At 36.6% G+C, this 22723-nt stretch overlaps 1 protein-coding gene and 1 pseudogene across 1 annotated transcript in view; both read left to right on the forward strand.

The window, feature by feature from the left end:
- The window catches only part of CHSY3 (chondroitin sulfate synthase 3), a 288921-nt gene that overhangs the window by 219923 nt on the left and 46275 nt on the right, over window positions 1-22723 (forward strand). The window lies entirely within an intron of this gene.
- Window positions 16994-18896, forward strand: LOC105715275 (heat shock cognate 71 kDa protein-like; annotated as a pseudogene).

Below are 22723 nucleotides of genomic sequence, written 5' to 3' on the forward strand. Positions count from 1 at the left end.
GACTGACTTCAAAGCAGATTCTCCTTCCTAGACTATCTTTCTATGCAGATCAGCAGTTCCTCGACTGTTTCTATAAACATGACATTTTGTGGCCATGATTGCAGGAGTAAGAGGGATGAATGCTTGAGGAAGATAGAGATATGCTAAACATCCTAACTGTTTCTTTGTATGCTTGATTCATTACATGTGTATTTAGTATGGTAAACAGGTTTGAGGGGCCTGAGGAGCTCCCTGTGGCCACTCCTTCCCTCTCTTGCTGGGAGCAGCAACTGGTCTGTATTCCAGGCTTCTCCTTCACATATTCAACCCGAGACTCTCAACTGAAGTGATTATGTTCTTTTTGTAGAGGTTCATAGCTTATGTTCTTGACTTAACATTCACGTCATTTCCTAAATTAGAAAACTCCAGAATCAATAACTAATTTTTGAGTAATGATTACAAAACGAAAGGAAACACAGGCCTTTTCCCTAACTTGATAGAATATTTTATTCCCTTTGTTTTTCTTTTCTACTTACATCACTCCTCTCAAAATCATTAGACTCAAAGGGAAATTTTTATCAGTAGAAAGGCAAATTAAAATGTTCTTATATCCATGAAAAAATAAAAGGTAACCTATCTATTTAAAATATATTTTATTTGCTAAAAGTGTTAAAGGAGTGACATGACACTGTGTCTGCCTCTTTTTCCTTTTGCACTTTTTAATTCTACATTCACTTGCTATTCTCAGATTACCATATATATTTAAATATTCAATTAAATAGCATAAATTAAACTATCAAACCTGTCCATATAACCTTAAAGAACATAAATATAAAATTTTTTAAATTTTACAAAAAAAGAAAGTATAAACTTCCACTTCTTCTCTTTTTACCCCACCTGCCCATTTATAGAAAGAGTCCTCCAGACTTGCTGCTTAGGGCCCACCGCCTCCTCCAGAGCTTCATTACCTCTTACCTACATAGTTTAAGAGACTTCCTTCAAATGTTCCTGCCATTTTTTTTTCTTACATTGCTACGAGGGTCATATTCCTGAAAATTAAACTAGATAATAGCACGATTTGGACTATTCCTATGTATTCTCTGTACCCTGTAACACTCAGGCTTCCCAGAATAAGATACAATCTGCTCCTTAGGGAAAACAATCAATCTCTCAAAGAAAGAGAGAGAGATGGAAGGAGTGAGGCAGGGATAAAACAGGACTATTTCAGGGAAAAAACCATAAAAGTTATTGGTTGCACAGAGCAATCAAATGTTAGAATCTGGCCTGCACACCACTTTCCATATTCCTGAGTCTAGGTATGTGAGTTGGACCACCTTGAAGAAGAGACTCCTTTTTCTAATTTGTACAGAAATCTCCTCCACTTGCCAGTGCATGTACCCACAGGGCTCCTGCCATCTGAGGATCAGTATCTTTTCAATGTGTGCCCTACTGTTCTGTTTGGGCTGGTTATGGCCCTGGTTGTTTCCTGTGATAGACTTTGTAAATCTCAAGGGTAAGGCTATGCTTTTTTTTTTTTTTTTTTTTTTTGAGACGGAGTTTCACTCTTGTTACCCAGGCTGGAGTGCAATGGCACTATCTCGGCTCACTGCAACCTCCGCCTCCTGGGTTCAAGCAATTCTCCTGCCTCAGCCTCCCGAGTAGCTGGGACTACAGGCTGCGCCACCACGCCCAGCTAATTTTTATATTTTTAGTAGAGACGAGGTTTCACCATGTTGACCAGGATCGTCTCGATCTCTTGACCTAGTGATCCACCCGCCTGGGCCTCCCAAAGTGCTGGGATTATAGGCGTGAGCCACTGCACCCCGCAGGGCTATGCCTTTATAGTGATTCCCCTACTTAAATGTGTATATGAGTCAGCTAGGGGAGTCTTATTAAAATGTAATTTCTGATTCAATGATTCTGGATACTGACATTGCTGATCCAAATTTTGAATACCCAGGTCCTAAAATCTAATCGCGTTCTTAGCATATAGTAGGGACTTCATGAATAAATGCTGATTGGATGGGTAAATGGAAGTATGGAAAGGAAAGATAAAGCTATATTTCATACACTCTAGAGACCTAGATATCCATTTTTCTAATGTATTTAGAGAAACAATGCCAAGTAAAGGTAAAATGATGAAGAGTTATGAATTGTATTTTTCCATAGGTAAACATTTTTGAAATTTAGGGGCAAGTATAAATCTATTAAAGGAGCTTCCTGCATTTCTTCCAGAGCTTCCCTGTAGCTCTAATAATAAAACATGATCTCCACAGTAGCACAGGAACACAGATACTGGGGACACATCACATATTAAATAACTACTCTATAATATTTGTGTACTCTGAGATTTATGTAATTTGGGGGGAATTTAGGGCAGCAGTATTATTAATAGACTTGAAATCATTCATTTCAATGTTTTTTCTTAAAAAGCAAAAAATGTATACTTTGTCACTGGTGATAGACAAACAATGAGTGCAAGCACATTATTGCTTTGTTGAGCCAGGTATGTCTCCAAATTGCTTATCTTTTTTTCAGAAATAGGAAAATGAGGCTTCTAAGGAAGATGAGGCTGGGCATAATAGATCCTATAATGGGCTGACAGCCAAAGACTGGTCCTCCTGCTTCATGGCTGAGTGATCCTAGATATATCTGTCTGGGCTCAGCACCCTCAGCTGCTCAGTTCACCAATCCAATATCCATTTATTGAGTGCTTAGGCCCTACCCCAAGAAATATAAGTGAGTACACTGAATTATGTGACCCCATACTCCATTTGTCAGTCTATAAGTCAGTAATATCCGTGACTTGCCAGAATATACATGAATACATGAATGAATAAGCAATTAAATATATAGCTCAATAAATACATACCTATATACATACAAACATGTAGAAAATCAGTCTGTGATACAGCAGATTTAGACATTCTTCAATTTGTTCCTGTATTTGTTGCTTTCCTCTCTCTATATAATTATTAGAGCAAATTTCTTCTTAGTTGAATTATTTTTTCAGACTTTAGGATAATATTAGGGCAAAATAAAATATTAATCTAATCTAAGCCAAACTGTTGATTTGTGTAGCTGTTTACTTCTTAATGAATTTTATTTCACACTTAGGCTTTCTTTTGATGCCTTTTTGGAAAGGAGAAAAAAGAAATACTTCTTTTTTGTTGTTGTTCTCTAACAGCCTGTGGCAAGTAGCACAAAGGCAGCACTCAGCTTTCTAACAGCACCATCCTGAAGAAAGTGTTTGCATCACTTTTGGAAGGGAGGCGCTCAGACAGTCCCACAGTCAAGGATGCACAACAGCCAGTGGTTTTGTGCTGTTAGGATTAGGGTAGTGTTGCTTATGGCATTTCCAAAATGAAAGAGGTTTTTGTTTATTTGTTTGTTCTTTTTTTTCCAGGTAAATGTAAATATTTTGGTTTGCCTAAATATTTAACAATTAAGAAGAAAATCTTATTGCCAGCTAGGAATAAGCTTGTTAAAGCATATGTGTGTTTTTCTTCATTTCATTTTTAAATGTTCTTTCATAACAACACATTTTAGAAGCTATGTATAATGTAAGAAAGTGACTGATATAGAGACTGCATTTCTGGGGTCTGTTTGCTCTCACTTCAGTGGTCCAGAGAGATGATGTTGCTTGACCATATGGAAAAATTTTAGTGATACTACTTGATTTCACATCTTTAGATTTTATATTCTTGAAACAAATATTTTAGAATTCATCCTACTGGCCATTTCTTGAATTGGTAGGTATGACCCCTGCTTCCATAAAGTGAAAGAAAAAAAGTACGTTAAGCAGAGCCATTAATTACAAACATTTCCATTGAGTATTTATAAAATAAGAGATTAATTTTATATAGTTGCCACTATGTAAAAAATAAAACTATAGTAATTTGGAAACATTTCTATTGAGCCCCAAATAGGAAGACTGTTACAGAAAGAGAGTATGTTTTGAATTCACCATTTTCAATCTAATAAATATGCTGGTTTTTCAAATAAGTCTTTTAGAATGGCAGTCCCCAGCCTTTTGGGCACCAGGGACCAGTTTCATAGCAGATAATTTTTCCATGGACCTGTAGGGGAGATGGTTTCAGGATGAAACTGTTCTACCTCAGGCATTAAATTCTTATAAGGAGTGCAAAACCTAGATCCCTCACATGCACAGTTCACGATAGGGTTCCTTCTCCTGTGAAAATCTAATGCCACTGCTGATCTGATGGGAGGCAGAGCTCAGGTGTTAATGCTCACATGCTGCTCACCTCCTGCTGTGTGGCTGGGTTCCTAACACCTTCCATTCTGTGGCCTGGGGTTTGGGGACTCCTCTGTTAGACCACATCAGCTTCTGCTCTTGCTCTGTTTCTTTTGTGCACTTGTGCATGCACACACACAGAGACACAATAAGTGTCCTAAAACAGTTTACTATAAAGTGATGGCAAAATATAAAGAAGTAAAGATAAACGGTTCTAAGAGCAATAGAAGAAAAAGCATAAAATGGACTATATAATATGGTATTAAATCACACGATAAAATAGAAAACAGAATTCTCTGGATAGCTCTTAAGTGATAACAACAGTAGATGAGCCATGGTTGCAGGACAGCGTTTTGAGGACCAAAATAGCTCCACATTCCCTAAGCTAACCTTCTCCTGTGAGGTGAAACTTGCATCTCTTGTCTTCCTTCATTATTCTCTGACCCAGAATCTTCTTCATCTACTCTTCTGAGAATGAACCTACAGTAGTTATCTTCATAATCATGTCTATAAAATAGGGCAAACCATTTTTGCATCTTATAAATTTATCTGTGCTTCAGTACATATACTAAAAACATGCATAGTGAATTTTTCTTTATTTTTTTTTTGAGACAGAGTCTCACTTTGTCACCCAGGTTGGAGTGCAGTGGTGCAATCTCGGTTCACTGCAAACTCCACCTGATAGAGACAGGGTTTCGCCTTGTTGCCCAGGCTGGTTTTGAAATCCCAAGCTCAAGCAATCGGCCCGCCTAGCATCCCAAAGTGCTGCGATTACAGATGTGAGCCACCATGCCCAACACATGGTAAACTTTTTTTTAAATAATTTTTTTTCTTTATATATGTGTATATATATATATATTTTATTGTACTTTAGGTTCTGGGGTACATGTGCAAATCATGCAGGATTGTTGCATAGGTACATACATGGCAATGTGGTTTGCTGCTTCCATCCCCCCCATCACCTATCTGGCATTTCTCCCCATGTTATCCCTCCCTAACCTCCTTACTCCCCGCTGTCCCTTCCCTAGTCCCCCCCAACAGACCCCAGTGTGTGATGCTCTCCTCCCTGTGTCCATGTGTTCTTACTGTTCTACACTCGCCTATGAGTGAGAACATGTGGTGTTTGATTTTCTGTTCTTGTGTCAGTTAGCTGAGAATGATGGTTTCCACATTCATCCATGTCCCTATAAAGGACACGAACTCATCATTTTTTATGGCTGCATAATATTCCATGGTGTATATGTGCCACATTTTCCCTGTCCAGTCTATTATTGATGGGCTGGGTTGGTTCCAGATCTATTGTAAACAGTGCCACAATGAATATACCTGTGCATCTGTCTTTATAATAGAACAATTTCTAATCCTTTGGATATACAACTAGTAATGGGATTGCTGACTCAAATGGAATTTTTATTTCTAGTTCCTTGAGCAGTCACCACACTGCCTTCCACAGTGGTTGAACTAATTGACACTCCCACCAACAGTGTAAAAGTGTTCCCATTTCTCCACATCCTCTTCAGCATCTGTTGTCTCCAGATTTTTTAATGATCGCCATTCTAACTGGCCTGAGATGGTATCTCAATGTAGTTTTGATTTGCATTTCTCTAATGACTGGTGTTGATGAGCATTTTTTCATGTTTGTTGGCCTCATATATGTCTTCTTTTGAAAAGTGTCTGTTCATGTCCTTCACCCACTTTTGAATGGGCTTGTTTGATTTTTTCTTGTAAATCTGTTTTAGTTCTTTGTAGATTCTGGATATTAGCCCTTTTCAGATGGGTAGCTTGAAAAAAGTTTTTCCCATTCTGTTGGTTGCTGGTTCACTCTAATGATTGTTTCTTTTGCTGTACAGAAGCTGTGGAGTTTGATTAGGTCCCATTTGTCTATTTTGGCTTTTGTTGCCAATGCTTTTGGTGTTTTAGTCATGAAGTCCTTGCCTATGCCTATGTCCTGAATGGTATTGCCTAGGTTTTCTTCTAGGGTTTTTATGGCATTAGGTCTAATGTTTAAGTCTTTAATCCATCTGGAGTTAATTTTAGTGTAAGGTTGTCAGGAAGGGGTCCAGTTTTTCTTTCTGCACATGGCTAGCCAGTTTTCCCAACACCATTTATTAAACAGGGAATCCTTTCCCCATCACTTGTTTTTGTCAGGTTTTTTCAAAGATCAGATGGTTGTAGATGTGTGGTGTTGCCTCTAAGGCCTCTGTTCTGTTCCATTGATCTATATCTCTGTTTTGGTGCCAGTACCATGCTGTTTTGATTATTGTAGCCCTGTAGTATAGTTTGAAGTCAGTTAGCATGATGCCTCCAGCTTTGTTCTTTTTGCTTAGCATTGTCTTGGCTATGTGGGCTCTCTTTTGGTTCCGTATGAAGTTTAAGGTGGTTTTTTCCAGTTCTATGAAGAGGGTCATAGGTAGCTTGATGGGGATAGCATTGAATCTATAAATTACTTAGGGCAGTATGGCCATTTTCACAATATTGATTCTTCCTAACCACGAACATGGAACGTTTTTCCAACTGTTTGTGTCCTCTCTTATTTCCTTGAGCAGTGGTTTGTAGTTCTCCTTGAAGAGGTCCTTTACATCCTTTGTTAGTTGTATTCCTAGGTATTTTATTCTCTTTGTAGCAGTTGTGAATGGTAGTTCACTCTTGATTTGGCTCTCAGTCTGTAATTGGTGTATCGGAATGCTTGTGATTTCTGTACATTGATTTTGTATCCTGAGACTTTGCGGAAGTTGTTTATTGGTTTATGGAGATTTGGGGCTGAGATGATGGAGTCTTCTAAATACACAGTCATGTCATCTGCATACAGAGACAGTTTGACTCCTCATTTCCTTATTGAATACCCTTTATTTCTTTTTCTTACCTGATTGCTCTGGATAGAACTTCCAGTACTTTATTGAATAGGAGTGGTGAGAGACGGCATGCTTGTCTAGTGCCAGATTTCAAAGGGAATGCTTCCAGTTTTTGCCCATTCAGTATGATATTGGCTGTGGGTTTGTCGTAAATGCCTTTAATTATTTTGAGATATGTTCCATTAATACCTAGTTTATTGAGAGTTTTTTTTTTAGCATAAAGGGCTGTTGAATTTTGTGGAAGGCCTTCTCTGCATCTAGTTGCAGCTCTTCAAATTTGGCTTCAAGTGTGATTTCTTGCTCCTTATTCTTAAGGCACCTCTCATATTTTGCTCTCAATGCCAGTAAAAATTCTAGCAGAGAAATTTTTTGTTAATAAATAAATGGATTGGCCTGATATGGTGGCTCATGCCTGTAATCCCAATCCTTTGAGAGACCGAAGTGGGAGAATTGCTTGACTTTAGGAGTTTAAGTCCAGCCTAGACAAAAGATTGAGTCCTCATCTCTACAAAAATTAAACAATCAGCTGGGCATGGCAGCATACACCTGTAGTCCCAGCTACTCAAGACTGAGGTGGGAGAATTGCTTGAGTTCAAGAGATTGAGGCTACAGTGAGCTGTGATCATGCCATTACAGTCCAGCCTGGGAAACAGGGCAAGATCCTGTCTTAGATAGATGGATGGATGGATGGATGGATAGACAGATAGACAGACAGATAGAAGGATAGATAGATAGATAGATAAATGCATTTAATATTGGTTACACTGCAATTTTCTTCTTTTTCAATTCATCACTAGAGAACAAGAGTAAGGGTTGGAAATGAAATGTTGAGCTACATATGATAAAATTTCAGTATAGAGATAATGATGAACTCCAAGTTAATACCTAATTAACATGAGAATATTGGACTCAAAATTTAGTCTCTTGAACCATATTCTGAACCCAAATCTACATGACTATGTGATGGTCACTTGGAAACAGGTTTGTCTGCCTATAAATCTGTTGACTCGATGGTGGCAAAACCAAAAGCAAAAGAGATATGTGATCCTAGAAAGCTGCTCTCATAAGAATGGCCACTAAGATTTCCTTGGATAACAAGCCTGAATTTTGTATTTTATGACTCCATCTCTTATGATTATGCAAACTTGTCCCAGGAATGTGATCCTTCCCACTCTAATAAAATGGGCACAGTTTATTAGAACTTCTAAGCTGCATGTAGCTTCCTAGCTCTCAACTAAGTGCCTCCCTCACATACTTGTTTTACATACCTGGTATTGGTCGTTATGATAATACCTTGGATTTAGTTTTTGCAATGCCTTTATATATACTTTTTATTGTTCCTTGATGAATGCTGTTCTAATTAATAATCACATTTTGAGGTTGCATGAGTACTAATTTCATGTCTGCCCCTGGGATAGTTTTCTTATCAATATGGAGTCCCTAACACACTGTGGGTACTTAATAAGTATGTGTGTATTGATTTCCTGCTGAATGACCTCTCCTGGGCTTATTAACCTTACCTAAGGAAGAAAGACCAATGATTATTAGTTACATAGGCTGACTTTAAAAAAATGATAGGTCTTAGGCTGTAACATTACATATTCTTACTATTCTACTTCCAGATCTTCATGCAACATGATGGGCTTGTGTTTATAGTCATTCAGTTAACCAACTTTGAATCATTAAAGGCATAATTATACTCATGGTGTTAGGTGGAACTTCCTGGTGAGAACAGTGTCCATTTGTCTTTTTTTCTCTGCATTAATAAGATTGGCTTGTAATTTTGTTATGGTAGTGAGAGCACTAATAAGAAACAACAGAGAGAGAGAGAGAGAGAGAGAGAGAGAGGCGGAGAGAGACACACATAGAGACCTTGCTTTGTTAACTAAAAATGCATGTTGATCTTATGATTTTATGTTTTTCTCTACTAGGCTAAAACTTGAAATGGTTGAATTATTCTCATTTTATTTTGGGGGCTTTTTTGTCACATAATTTAGTGATAGCATGACTATATAATATCATATAAACTAAACACTTTAAGAATAAAAGAGGCATCTCTATAATTATCCAAGAACGAAAACCATAAATCTAGACTGTAGGGTTACATTGTCATTGTTTTCATTTCCTTTGATTCTTACCCATTAATGAGCCACCTCTGTCTGAGTCTGAACAGATGCAGGCAAGGGTCTTGCTGTGGTTCTGGCGCTCAGGGCCTGTGTGGCTATGCTAATGCTTTTTGGCTTTGCACCAACTGAAACATCTTTCAGAGACATGAAAGATATTGGCATCTCCCGGAAAAGGCTGTATCTATTTTCCTCTGATACGTATGTGGACACTATTGGGAATCTAATCTGAATCAAGCAGCAGCTTTGTTTTCCAAGTGTGTATTATCGACCTACTGTAATGGACAAAAATGCCGTAGCATGAATTAGAGTAGTTCATTCCACATTTTTCTCTTGTGCCAATCATCATAGACTTAGCCTTTCTTTCTCAATCTCAATCTGTGAATAGTTATACCAATCATGTTTCCAAATTAAGCCCCTATTTCAGCTGTTCTCTGTGCCAGAAACTTCCCCACATTATTTCTAATCACTAAAACAACCTGCAAGAGAAGAAGCATATCCTCATGTAAAAACTGAAGAAAAAGGAGAGGAGAGAGGCTAAGACACTGGCCTAGTTAGTAAACTGTAGATTCTGGGTTGCATGCTGGGTCTGTATGACTCTAAGCCAATGTTATTTCTACTAAGCCTCATTTCTCTTTATTTAATAATTATCATAAACTCTCTAGATCATAACTATATCTTGCTCTCAGTTATGATCTGATAGCAGTCATTTGCTGTAAATATATGGATAAAGGCACTTTGTTTTATTTTATTTTCATGTCACTTAGACTATTGTTAAGTCGTAAATTAGGAAAACTAAACAGTTACAAAAGTAATAAGAACTCAAATTTAGGTCAATGACAAATTGCTCATGTTGCAATTGATATACCATCAGGTGCTTAAGAATTAGCACCTGTTTCTGGTGCTTTTTCTCCATGAAGATGAATTAACAAGGTTTTGTTCTATTCTAAAGAATATTATTTCAGAGTGTGGGATGCTTTGTTATGATTATGCACTATTAGTGTTCTCAATTCTATAAATATATGCTTTAAAATATAGCAGCAAGGTATAATTTCAGCACCTTAACAACCAAGTAAGGAAATATGTACCTAAATTATTACTGCTTCACCGACAACTTGCAACTTTAATTTATTCACAAAGTTTGGAGGAAATAGATATATATATTCCAACTTTATATTTATGGAGAATTTAATACAAAAAGTAATGTTTTTTACTTGTTCCAAGAAAATCTTTTCTCATTTCTAACAGTGAACACATACTGAGGAATGAAAATAGCAAAATCTCATAGAGAAAAACAAATCATATCTCCTTCAAATATTCTCTCAAGAGATGAACAAAATTAAAAAATACTTTTAGTAGCCACGATATGGAAGAAGAAAATGTGGGATGTGTGTGTGTGTGTGTGTGTGCGTGCGCACACGCACAAATGCAGGCATGCACATGTATACATATATACATGTCGTGTGTGTGTGTAAATAATGGAATACTATACAACCTCAAAAAAAAAGTAAGTCCTGCCATTTGTGCTAACATGGATGGACTTGGAGGACATTATGCTGAGTGAAATAAGCCAGACACAAAAAACAAACACCTAGTGATCCCACTTATATGTATAATCTAAGTTAAACTCATACAAGCAGCAAGTAGAATGGTAATTACCAGAGGCCGAGGGGAGAAGGAAATGGGGAGATGCTAGTCAAACAATATAAACTTTATCATGCAAGACAAATACAGCATAGTGCCTATAGCTAATTATACTGTGTTGCATACCGAAAATTGCTAAAAGAGTGGATCTTATATTAAGTGTTCTTACCACAAAAAAAATTAATAAAAGAAATGGTAGGAAATTTGGGAAGGCCATACATATGTCTATGGCCTTGATGGTAGTGATGGTTTCACAGGTGTATACTTATTTCCAAATTCAAGGAATAATATACATTAAATATGGACAGCTTTTTACATGTCAATAATGCCTTTATAAAGTGGTTAAAATATTTATGTAATGAACTTTATTTCTCATCAAAGTAACATCATGGGCATGTGTATGTTGACAAAAATGTGAGGTTTTTCTTTTTTCTTTTTTTCAACAGGTCTGCCTAGAGAATGCTCAAAGTTATGGCTATTCTAATTAGCCAATGCAGTAGGAGATGTGCCCAGGCAAAGACATCTGCTCAGTTCTACTGAGGCACATAGAAACTAGGGTGGACACAGAAAGCCCTGTGTGCCAAGTTTCCTCTAGATAATCAGCACCAATTTTGTGGATGGTGTACAAGTCTTTGTTGTCTTAGTCTCCGTTACTTGGCATGCCAAAATATAACATTAATACAAGAGAGCATTATCAATTTAACTTAGATGGAAGGTCCCATTTCCATCTAATGAGCAACATTTGGTCAGTCCAAAATGTGGAATTGCTCTAAAAGGATTGGTTTCACAAGGATCTCTATTCATGCTGTGCACTATTGTATGCCAAAATATATCTACTCATGGTATGCCATGGTGGTAACAGGATGTGCCAAAATCTCTACTCATGATATGCCACTAGTTATACATATGTAAGGTGCAAGCTTTTAGGTGAGCAACTAAATCACTTGGCTTTGTTGGGTATACTTCCTGTTTACGTGGCACAAATTAATTTATAACACATAAGATCTTCATTATCCTGTTTAGCTTTCTAAGTAGCAAAACAGAATGATAATTTTCCCTTATGTGATTATACAGGTGCTATTTATAAAAGTAATAAACATTTTAGGCCTTTATCCTACTTCAGAGATACAATAATATGAATAAAGATAGCAATTTAGAAAAATGAATATTAAATAATTTTAAATTTTGTCATAAAAGCATTGTAATGGAAAGAACAATGGACCATCTGTCAGAAGCTCTAATTCTGGAGGTCGCACTGCCACTTACTAGTTGTGTGTTCTTGTAGGAAGTCACAAATTCGAAGCCTCATTCTCCTTACCAGTAAAATATGGTTGAAACCACATTGCCTGAGTGACCAATAAGGACCCAATGAAAGAAAAGTCCTTTAGAAGCTATCAAGCACTGTACAGATATATAAGCTAGGGTTCATGAAATGTTACATTTGACATACTTTTCTTCTGAATCTTAAGTAAAATGAAATTGGCTTTTGATAGGAAAAATATTGTTACAATTATTTTAAAAAAAACTAAATTTCACAAATTTTTATTCAAAGAAAATTTGATAGGGAAGTAGAAACAGATGAATTATCTTAAAGAATTCCTTTCTCATATATTTTCATTTAACTTTAATGCTCCCACTAGTCATGTTCCTTCGTGACTTCTCACACTCTCAAATTCAATTTCATTTGTTGTTTGTTACCATCATTTTTCTCTACCTCTCCCTTCCACAATGAATTGGTTTCCCTGCATGTCAAAACTATCACTGAAATAATGTTGAGAAAGCTTTCAGGCTTTACCAGTCGTGTTGAACTCATGACTCATTTCTCTGGAAATAACTCAGCATGTCTCAAGGGGGACCAAGTCTTAATTATATTTTTCCTAATAAAGGTATAAGAGATAGAAGATTGTTTTTGCTACCCTCAGTCTCAAAAGAAATAAGAAAAATCCATTATTATTTTGCTTACATAATTGTTTGGAGACTATATATAACTAATACACCAAAATTAAGAATGTTAATTTTCCTTTTGTTTTTCCAAATATTTATTGAAGGCCCTTCATGTTTTAGGCATTATGCCATGTGTTCAAAATTCACTGAGAAAAGTCCCAGACCCTTGCCTTCACTAAAGCTATTAAAGGAAACAAGCAAAGTGTTTAAGACAAAGTGTTAGATAATTAAGGTGTACATTGGATACAGTAGAAATCCAGAAGAGGTAATCCACATAGCTAAACAGGAGTCAGAGTGAGAAAGACTTCACCAAGGAGGTAATGTTTGATTTTAATCTTAATACAGGAAGATATGAAGCCGGCTAGAGAAGTGGAATGGTTCCAAGAGGTAGAGAAGTGGGAAAAGGTCCAGGTAGAAGGAATAAGTCACTCCAAGGCAAAAATCAGCATAATATATTTGGGAAACTGTAAGTAGTTTGGTAAAACTGGAATGTACTGCACATGGATGGTTGCAAAGAAACCCAAAGGACAGTCATGAAGGCTGATGCCAAGGAGCTTTGAGTAACTGAAGTTTTGAGGCAGGGAATGATATAAGTGAATTTTAACTCTGGCAGCTGTATGGCAGATGGAGTTGAGAAAGAAGAGAGGGGACCCATTTCAAAAGCTACTGAAATAGTCCAGGCATGAGCTGATGAGACACAGACCTAAGCACTGACAGGAATAATGAAAAGAAAATAACAGTTCAATATTTCTCTAGAAATTAAAAAGATGAGACTTTATTCACTCCTGAGTCATTAAACAAGAAGGTAATCATATTAAGTAGAGATTTTAATTACCAGTGGATTCGAGTCATAATCTCATTCTTCGTAACACTTGAGTCACAAAATTTTTGACAATTCTCTTCCAAAAGAAATTAAATCTTGTTTTTATATATTTTTAATTTTTATGTTACTTTATGCACCAGTATTCCTGGTGCACAAAATATAAATATTTATTTAAACTATAAAGCTTATAATAAATGTTCTTGAACTCACCACCCAACCCAAGAACCAGCATCATCAATGAGTCTATTTATTTCTTCCCTATTTTAATCTCAGATTATCAAAGCTTAATAAGACTTAGAAGGCCTCACGTGCTTTCAAAATTGTTAGGAGTTTCTTGACTCCATTGGCTCCAAACAATATCAAATGTTCGAAACTTTTCCTACCTTTGTTGTTTCTGTATTTTCCCTTACATATACATCTCTAACCTTCAGAGAGAACTAAGAAAAAAAAATCACTCCTCTCAATAAATTGTCTTTTACTATTTAAAAATGAGACATTTAGGAATGCAAGAAAATTAGATTCCCTAGATGTTATGTAGGCTCTGTTTGCAGATCTCCAGGAATGGAGATCTTGTATCCTATTTCTTTCCATGGTATTTAATATACTCAAAATGCATCTTCCTACAATTCTTTCCCTTTATCAATCCTGTGCAACCAAACAGAAAATGTTCATTTCTTTTTTGACAGCTCATCAGATATGTGAAGATTATTATGACCTTCTAAGGTTTCCCTTTTCTAACTAAATATCCCAATATTTTCAGTATATCTTCTTGCTTTTAAATCATTTTGCCATCCTGATCCTTTTTGCCTGTAGCACTATATTATATATACATATAAAAGCTTAAATGCAAGTGGGCATAATGTGAATGTGTGAATTTAACTGAGGATATATCAGGAATGTTGCACATTAAACATCTAAGAATAGGCTTCTCTTTCATTAAAATATATACTCTCATTTATGTATTAACGTGTACCTAGGTCAACTATTTGTTTTCCTACATTTATTAGCGTCAAGGGTAAAAGGATATATTAACATAAATCTTAGATATAAAATTTAAATATTTTCTTGTAAATATTTCATATAAAAAAAGCAACAGGACAAACATGATGATCAAGATCTCCAAAATTTGGCTACAGTGTGAGGAGGAAGACAGTTGTTTACAGTAGCAACTGTAACATCTGGAGAGAGTTTATACCCAATCTTAAGAGTCAAGAAGGTTGCCATATGGCCACATGGACCCAACGTAGATACAACTTCTACCTTCCAGCCAGCTGTTTTTGTTTTTGGTTTTTTATTTGTTTTATGTGAAATTTTTTGATTTTTAAATTTGGTAGACAGTTGAAAGAAAGAAGGAAAGGAAAGAGGAGAGAGACAGAGACAGAGAGAAAGAGAGAGAGGGGAAACTCTGTGTGTTAACACTGTGCTAGCCAAACAATAAATACATAAATATTTCTATATGGCAGACATAGCAATTTTGTAACTCTTGTTCACTAATCCCTGCTACAGATGTTGTTTAAGAATAGAAGCTCCTTGGGTAGAAGTGTGGAGCAAAAGAGGCACAGCTGGGCTAAGGAGGCCAAGATGAGCCAGCACCAGGAGCCAGGGCAATATCTAGCAAACCAAGGACACATCTTCTTAGGTTTCTGAGGGCAGGCTGTGACCACAGGTAGGAATAGGCTGTCAAGAAGATAGGTCATACAAGGTAGGCAAAATGCTGGTGGAGCAAGCCTGGAAGGACCATGGGTCCACATGGTTCTGGTGATGGGCTTGGCTTAGATGTAGGGATCTCAGAGGCCAGCCAGCTAGGTGGGAAATCTGAAACTGAAGCCCGTTAAATGGCAGGGGGTGGGCGACAGGCAAGAAGGTAAGACAGTAAGCTGATACTAGAAATAATGGTAGACAGCCAAGACTGATACATTTTTAGCCTAGAATACTTTTCATTCTTTATGCCCAGAAGCAGTATTGGCTCAAGAACTAAAATGAGTCTGGGAATTGGCAAGGATGATATAAAGATGATAGAGGCCACATAAAGAATAAACCCTTAATCTGATTTAGCAATTAGCAAAAGATTGCTAAAATGGTGATAAATTATGAGATAAGGATATATTAACTGAAGAGTTCATACTGTTCTACTAGGTTGGACCTAAATCCCTTTTGGTAAAGTAGAGCACTGATGAGACTATTAAAAATAATATAGTCATGTGTCCCTTAAGCAAATGCATCATTCTGAGAATATGTTCTGAGAAATGCATTTTTGGTGAATTCATCATTGTGTGATTATCAGAGACTGTATTTATGCAAATATAGATGAAATAATCTACTACAGGCATAGGCTATATGGTATAGCCTATTGCTCCTAGGCTATATACCTGTACAGCAAGTTACTGTACTGAATATTATAGGTAATGGTAATACAATGGAAAGTATGTAAACATAGAAAAGTTAATGTGTTGCACCAGAACATTACAACAACGATATCACTAGGCAATAAAAATGTTTGAGCTCCGTCATAATCTTATGAGACCACCAACCATACATGGTCCATCATTGACTGAAACATCATTGACTAAAACATCATTCAAAACATCAATTCAGCCAAGGGTAGAAATTGATTGGCCCAAGGAGGTCCACGGAGCAAGACCCATTGGAAAGAACCTTGAAGAGAGAAGCAGAGATTACATCAGGTGATTATTTTGCCCATCATGAAATTCAGAAGCTCAGAGCAAACAGTGTGGGCTCTGTCACATTTTAGCAAGATATGAAGTCTATGTGAGATCCAGATTAGAATATGTATGATAACTTTACATCTTTGTCACTCATAAAAGAGGAGAGCAACACTGTTAGAAGATCGAACCAAAGCAATTTTTTGAGAATAGGAGCTGCTTTATTTTAAGTTAAAGTTCTTTGCTTCTGTGCTGCTAATGAGAATATGTGGCTTCTCTCTTGAGATTTTACAACATAAAATCAAAACCATACAGTTCCACTCTGAACATTCTACCTTTAAAATATGGTGAAGAATATTCATAATAATCATTAGAGGTGCCATTATAATAGGTATCAATTATTGTGGAGAAATTGGAAGCAAAAGCAAATATTTTTAAGGATTCCACAATATTAGATTACTTACTAGTATGATTTTAAAACAAATTTTTAGCCAGTTAGTCTGTTAACAATAGATCTTACCTTGAATAATAGATCTTACCTCAAAAGTACAACTACTTCCCACTACAGCTAAATTTGGCTATCAAGTTAAGTGCAGTGATGGGATTTTGAAGCATTTTTTAAAATTCCTATAATGGCCCATTGAATGTGATGACAGCTTTTAGGATTCCCGTGTCTTTACAATCCATGCCATGACTAAAGGCAAGCAAACATGTCCAAAGGACCTGCAGTTGGTATTGTTCTTGGCACTACCTACTGTTATGTGGGTATTTTCCAGCACAGAAAAGTAGAGATAATTGCCAGTGGTCAGGGAAGTGGAACCACTCCAAGCTATGTCATCTTCACTGATGCTGAATGATTGATCAGTGATGCTGCAAAGATTCAAGTTGCAATGAACTCCTAATAACATGGTTTTTGATGCCAAATATCTGACTGGATGCAGATTTGATGATGCTGTTGCCCAATCTAATATGAAGCACTGGCCCTTCATAGTGGTGAATGAGCTCAAGATCCAAGCAGAATACAAGGGAGAGACAAAAAGCTTCTATCCAGAGGAGATGTTCTCTATGGTTCTGATAAAGATGAAGAAAATTGCAGAAACCTATCTTGGAAAGACTGTTACCAATGCTGTAGTCACAATGCCAGCTTACTTTAATGACTCTCAGCATCAGGCTACCACAGATGCTAGAACAATTGTTAGACTTGATGTACTTAGAATTATCAGTATGCCAACTGCTGCTGCTGCTGCTACTGCTTATAGACAAAAGGGTTGGAGCTGAAAGAAACATGCTGATCTTTAATCTAGGAGGTGGCACTTTTGATGTGTCAGTCCTCATTGTTTAGAATGGAATCTCTGAGGTCAGATCTATAGCCATAGTCACCCACTTTGGTGGAGAATACTTTGACAAGTGAATGGTCAACCATTTTATTGCTGAGCTCATGCACAAGCACAAGAAGGACATCAGTGAGAACAACAGAGCTGTCCAATGCCTCCATACTTCTTGTGAATGTGCTAAGCATACTCCATCTTCCAGCACCCAAGCTAGTATTGATATCTATTTTTTATATGCAGGAATTGATTTCTATATCTCCATTTTCCATGCCGTATTTGAAGAACTGAATGCTTACCTGTTCCATGGCACTCTGGACCCCATAGAGAAAGCCCTTAGAAATGCGAAACTAGACAAGTCACAGATTCATGATATTGTTCTGGTTCATGGTTATATTTCTGTCTCCAAGATTTTGTAGCTTCTTCATGACTCCTTTAATGAAAATGAGCTGAATTAGTATCAACCCTGATGAGGCTATTGCTTATGGTACAGTTCTCCAGGCAGCCATCCTATCTGGATACAAACCTGAAAATATTCAAGATTTGCTGCTCTTGGATGTCACTCCTCTTTTTCTTGGTATTGAAATTGCTGGCAGAGTCATGACTGTCCTCATTAAGCATAATCCCACCATTCCTACCAAGCAGACATAGACCTCATTACCTATGTTGACAACCAGCCCAGTTTATCAAGATAAGAGTGCCATCACCAAGGATAACAACCTGCTTGGCAAGTTTGAACTCCCAGTCATTCCTCCTGCATCCCATGGTGTTTCTTTGATTTAAGTCACTTTTGATATGATGCCAATAGCATCCTCAATTACTATCACTAATGACAATAACCATTTATGTAAGGAAGACATTGAATGCATGGTCCAGGAAGCTGAGAAATGCAGAGCTGAAGATGAGAAGCAGAAGGATAATAGGTCATCCAATAATTCAATTGAATGCTATACATTCAACATGAAAGCAGCTGTTGAAGATGAGAAACTTCAAGACAAGATTAACATTGAGGACAAACAGAAGATTCTTGACAAGTGTATTAAAGTTATCAACTGGCTGGCTAAGAATCAGACTGCAAAAGAAGGAAGAATTTGAACATCAGCAGAAACAGCTGGAGAAAGTCTGCAACCACATAATTACCAAGCTGTACCAGAGTGCAGGAGGCATGCCAGGAGGAATGCCAGGAGGAATGCCTGGGGGATTCCCTGATAGTGGAGCTCCTCTCTCTGCTGATGCTACTGCAGAGCCCCTATTGAAGAGGTTGACTAACTCAGCCCAAGTATAGATGTAGCATTGTTCCACACAGTTAAAACATTGAAGAATTCAAATTTGTAGCAAATTCTGTGGCAGTTTTAAAGTTGAGCTGCATAGTTAACTATTGACCATTCTCAATACTTGAATATGCACAGGAGAAGGACATAACATTGCACTTTATAAATACCATATTGTAAGTGGAAAATGTAATGTCTTTTAAAAAACTACATTTAAAATTGGCACCAAAAAATCTTATGATAGTGGTTTTCACATAACTAGACTAGCAGTCAATATCTACTGAGGAGATGGGGATCTCAACAGAGTACGTTGAAACTCACAAGTATACATATGCAGTGATTATGTATTTAAAATAAATTGTGACTATTTGGTATCTATTCAATTGGTGGGACATTTATTCCCAATCATTCAAACATTCATCCTCCAGGGTGAGAGTCTTGACCTTTTGTTCATAATTTTTCTTTTCCAATTGGAAAATTAAAACCTCACTTTTTGGAAATGTTGCTTTTAGCTAACAAGGAAATAGAATATTCCAACTTGATTATGTTTTAGGAAGTTATTTTAAAGTAAGGTATCAAAATCAATCTCTTTTTAAAGGTTTTTTGTTTTTATTACTGTTGTAGGAATTAATTACATAATATCAAAAGATAAATGAGAGTATAAATTAAAGACCATCGAAGCCTTTCCTTTGCAATTGCTTCTAAGCAAAAATTATCCAGACAGTTTCTGTTATTAAATGTGTAGGGAGCTCCTAGGCCATCTGATCAAATCCCAAACTTCCAAATTCCAAAGACAAAGAATCCATGGTCTTCACCTTAATAGGTGCTTTAGTGAGTGCTCAGTGGGACTGGAAAGGCCAGGCTCTAGAATAGAGGGTAGAGTCATGATATCATATGGTGAAGTTGAAGATTTCCCTCAATCAGAATGCAGGAGATGGTGGAAAGGAGGAGTGAGGAGAGGAAAGGGAGCACCTCTAAAGAGACATTAATAATGTATCTGGCACTTGTTCTGTATTCTGTCTTCTATAAAAGTATGGAAATATGCTATGGCCTTACTTAACACATTGATCTATTGTTAATGCTATCTTCTCTCCAAAGTGCATTGCTAGCGTTTCAGTGTATCTACTTGAAAAAATAAATCCTTAATTAAAACAGACAAAAATTTTGTTGTGGATAAAAGCCTAGTGATTGCCTTACATAAAGAGCTAGGTGGTTCTTTCTCCAGACTATTTCTTTCCTTTGCTCATTGTCACAACTGGTCTAATAGAAGTAGTTTGAGTCCATCAAAATAGAAAGGCAATAACCCTCCAGAGTTGGTTGATTACAAGACATAACATTGAATTTACTAGGAAAAATAAGCAGACCATGAGACAAAGGAATTTTTAAAATCCCATTAAGGGACCAGAGTTCTAGGACAGGCCAAATTAATCTATGCTATTTGAACTGAAATATATGAATTTATATAAAAGTGCTATTTTGTATCTGGCTTCTTTTACTCAAAATTATGTTTGCCAGAGTCACTTGTGTTGTTGCATGGAGCTATTGTTTGCTCATTTTCATGATATATTCGTTCATTCTATTAGTTGATATTTGAGCCATTTCTAATTCAGGGTTATTGCTACTATTGGGACTATTCCATACTATTACTACTATTAAAATTGTACAAAGTTTTTGGTGAACATATGTACATTTATTCCACGAAGGGGTGGAATTCACACCCATAGAATATACATATACTAAGCTGTATTGGATACTTCCAAACTATTTTCCAAAGTAGTTGGATCAATTGTATATTTCCACTAACTACATATGAAAGTAAGTATTTATATTGAGGAAAAAGTAAATATCAAACTTCAGAGTGGCAAACTTCAGCTTTACATCGCTGTCTTCTTTTTATTAAGTGATTCAATCTAAGGGTGTCTAGAGATTGATTGTAATGATTTGTGGGTGGCCTTAGATTTCTAGGCTTAAAGGGCTTAAGAGGTGTTTCTTCCTTCAATATATCATTCCATGCAATGACTTTTGATATAAATAATAATACTTTAGAACACAGAAAAATCTTCCTAAAACTCCAAGTGGAGCAACATGGCTGACTACAGTTTCCTGGCACTTATCCCGCCCGCCCCCCCGCAACAAAAAGGGATCTACACAACAAATCTATGGTTATTGGCTGGATACAAAATCAGCACACAAAATCAGTAGCATTTCTACACACTAATATTACACTACCTGAAAAGTAATCAAGTAAAGCAATTTTATTTACAATCACTGCATAAAAGTAAGATATCCAGGAATAAACTTAACCAATGAAATAAAATATATCTACACTAAAAACTAAAACATTGATGAAAGAAATTGAAGAAGGCACAAATAAGTGGACAAAAACCCCATGTTCATAGGTTGGAAGAAATAATAGTGTCAAAATGTTCATACTACCTAAAGGAAACTATAGAGCCAATGTAATTCTTATCAAAATAACACTGGAACTCTTCACAGAAATAGAAAAAAACTTAATTTTTGTATCGAATTAAAGACACAAAATAAATAGACAAAGCAATTGTGAGAAAAAAGAACAAAGCTGGAGTCATCACACTGCCTGACTTCAAAATATAGTGTAAAGCCATAGTAACCAAATGTATTATGCCCTTCTCTCGTTGCTATAAAGAAGTATCTGAGACTGAGTAATTTATAAAGAAAAAAGGTTTAATTGGCTCACACTTCTGCAGGCTGTTAGCCAATTACAAAGAAGCATGATGCTGGCATCTGCTTGGCTTCTGGGGATGCCTCAGAAAAAACTTACAATCATGGTGGAAGGAAAAGGGGGAACCAGAACTTCACATGACTGATGCAGGAGGAAGGCGGGGGCAGTGCTACATACATCTAAACAGCCAGATCTTATGAGAACTCACTCACTATCATGAGAACAGCACCAAGGGGCTGGTGCTAAGCCATTCATGAGAAACCACCTGCATGATCGAGTCACCTCTCACCAGACCCCACCTCCAACACTGGGGATTACAACTGAACATGAGATTTGGGTGGGGACACAGATCCAAACTGTAGCATCAAAACAACTGTGGTGCTGGCATAAAAACAGATAAATAAACCAATGGAACATAATAAAGAGCCCAAACATAGTCCATGTAGCTACATCAAACTGATTTTTGACAAAGATGCCAAAACACACATTGGGGAAGAGAGAGTATCTTCAATAAATGTTGCTGAGAAAATTAGATATCCACATGCAGAAGAATGAGGCTACACCACTACCTCTCACCATATACAAAATCAATACAAATTCTAGACTTTAGGTAGAAGATTAAAGACTTAAATGTAAAACTGGAAATGATGAAACTACAAGAAGAGAAAATGCCTTATGGCATTGACCTAGGCAAGAATTCTTAAACCAAGACCTCAAATGTGCATGCAGCAAAAACAACAACAGACAAATGAGATTACATCAAACTAAAAGCTATTGCACAGCAAAGGAAATGACAGAGTAAGGAGACAAAGTAGAGAATGGGAGAGAAATATTTGCCACTATACATCTGACAATGGGTTAATATCCAGAACATATAAGGAATTTAGACAACTCAACAGCAAAAAACTAAATTGCCCAATTAAAAATGAACAAAAGACATTAATAAACATTTCTAGAAAGATATACCAATAGCCAATGTGTATATGAAAAAAAAAAGTTCAACATCATTAATCATCAAGGTGGCTATCATTAAAAAGACAAATGAAAAGTGTTGGCAAAGATATGGAGAAAAGGCAGCACCTACGACTGTTGCTGGTATTGTACATTAGTGCATCCATTATGGAAAACAATAGAGAGATT

The sequence above is a fragment of the Aotus nancymaae genome, unplaced genomic scaffold (assembly GCF_030222135.1).
Source record: "Aotus nancymaae isolate 86718 unplaced genomic scaffold, 86718_ANA_hifiasm-v0.15.2.pri h1tg000064l_1, whole genome shotgun sequence".
Lineage (NCBI taxonomy): Eukaryota > Metazoa > Chordata > Mammalia > Primates > Aotidae > Aotus > Aotus nancymaae.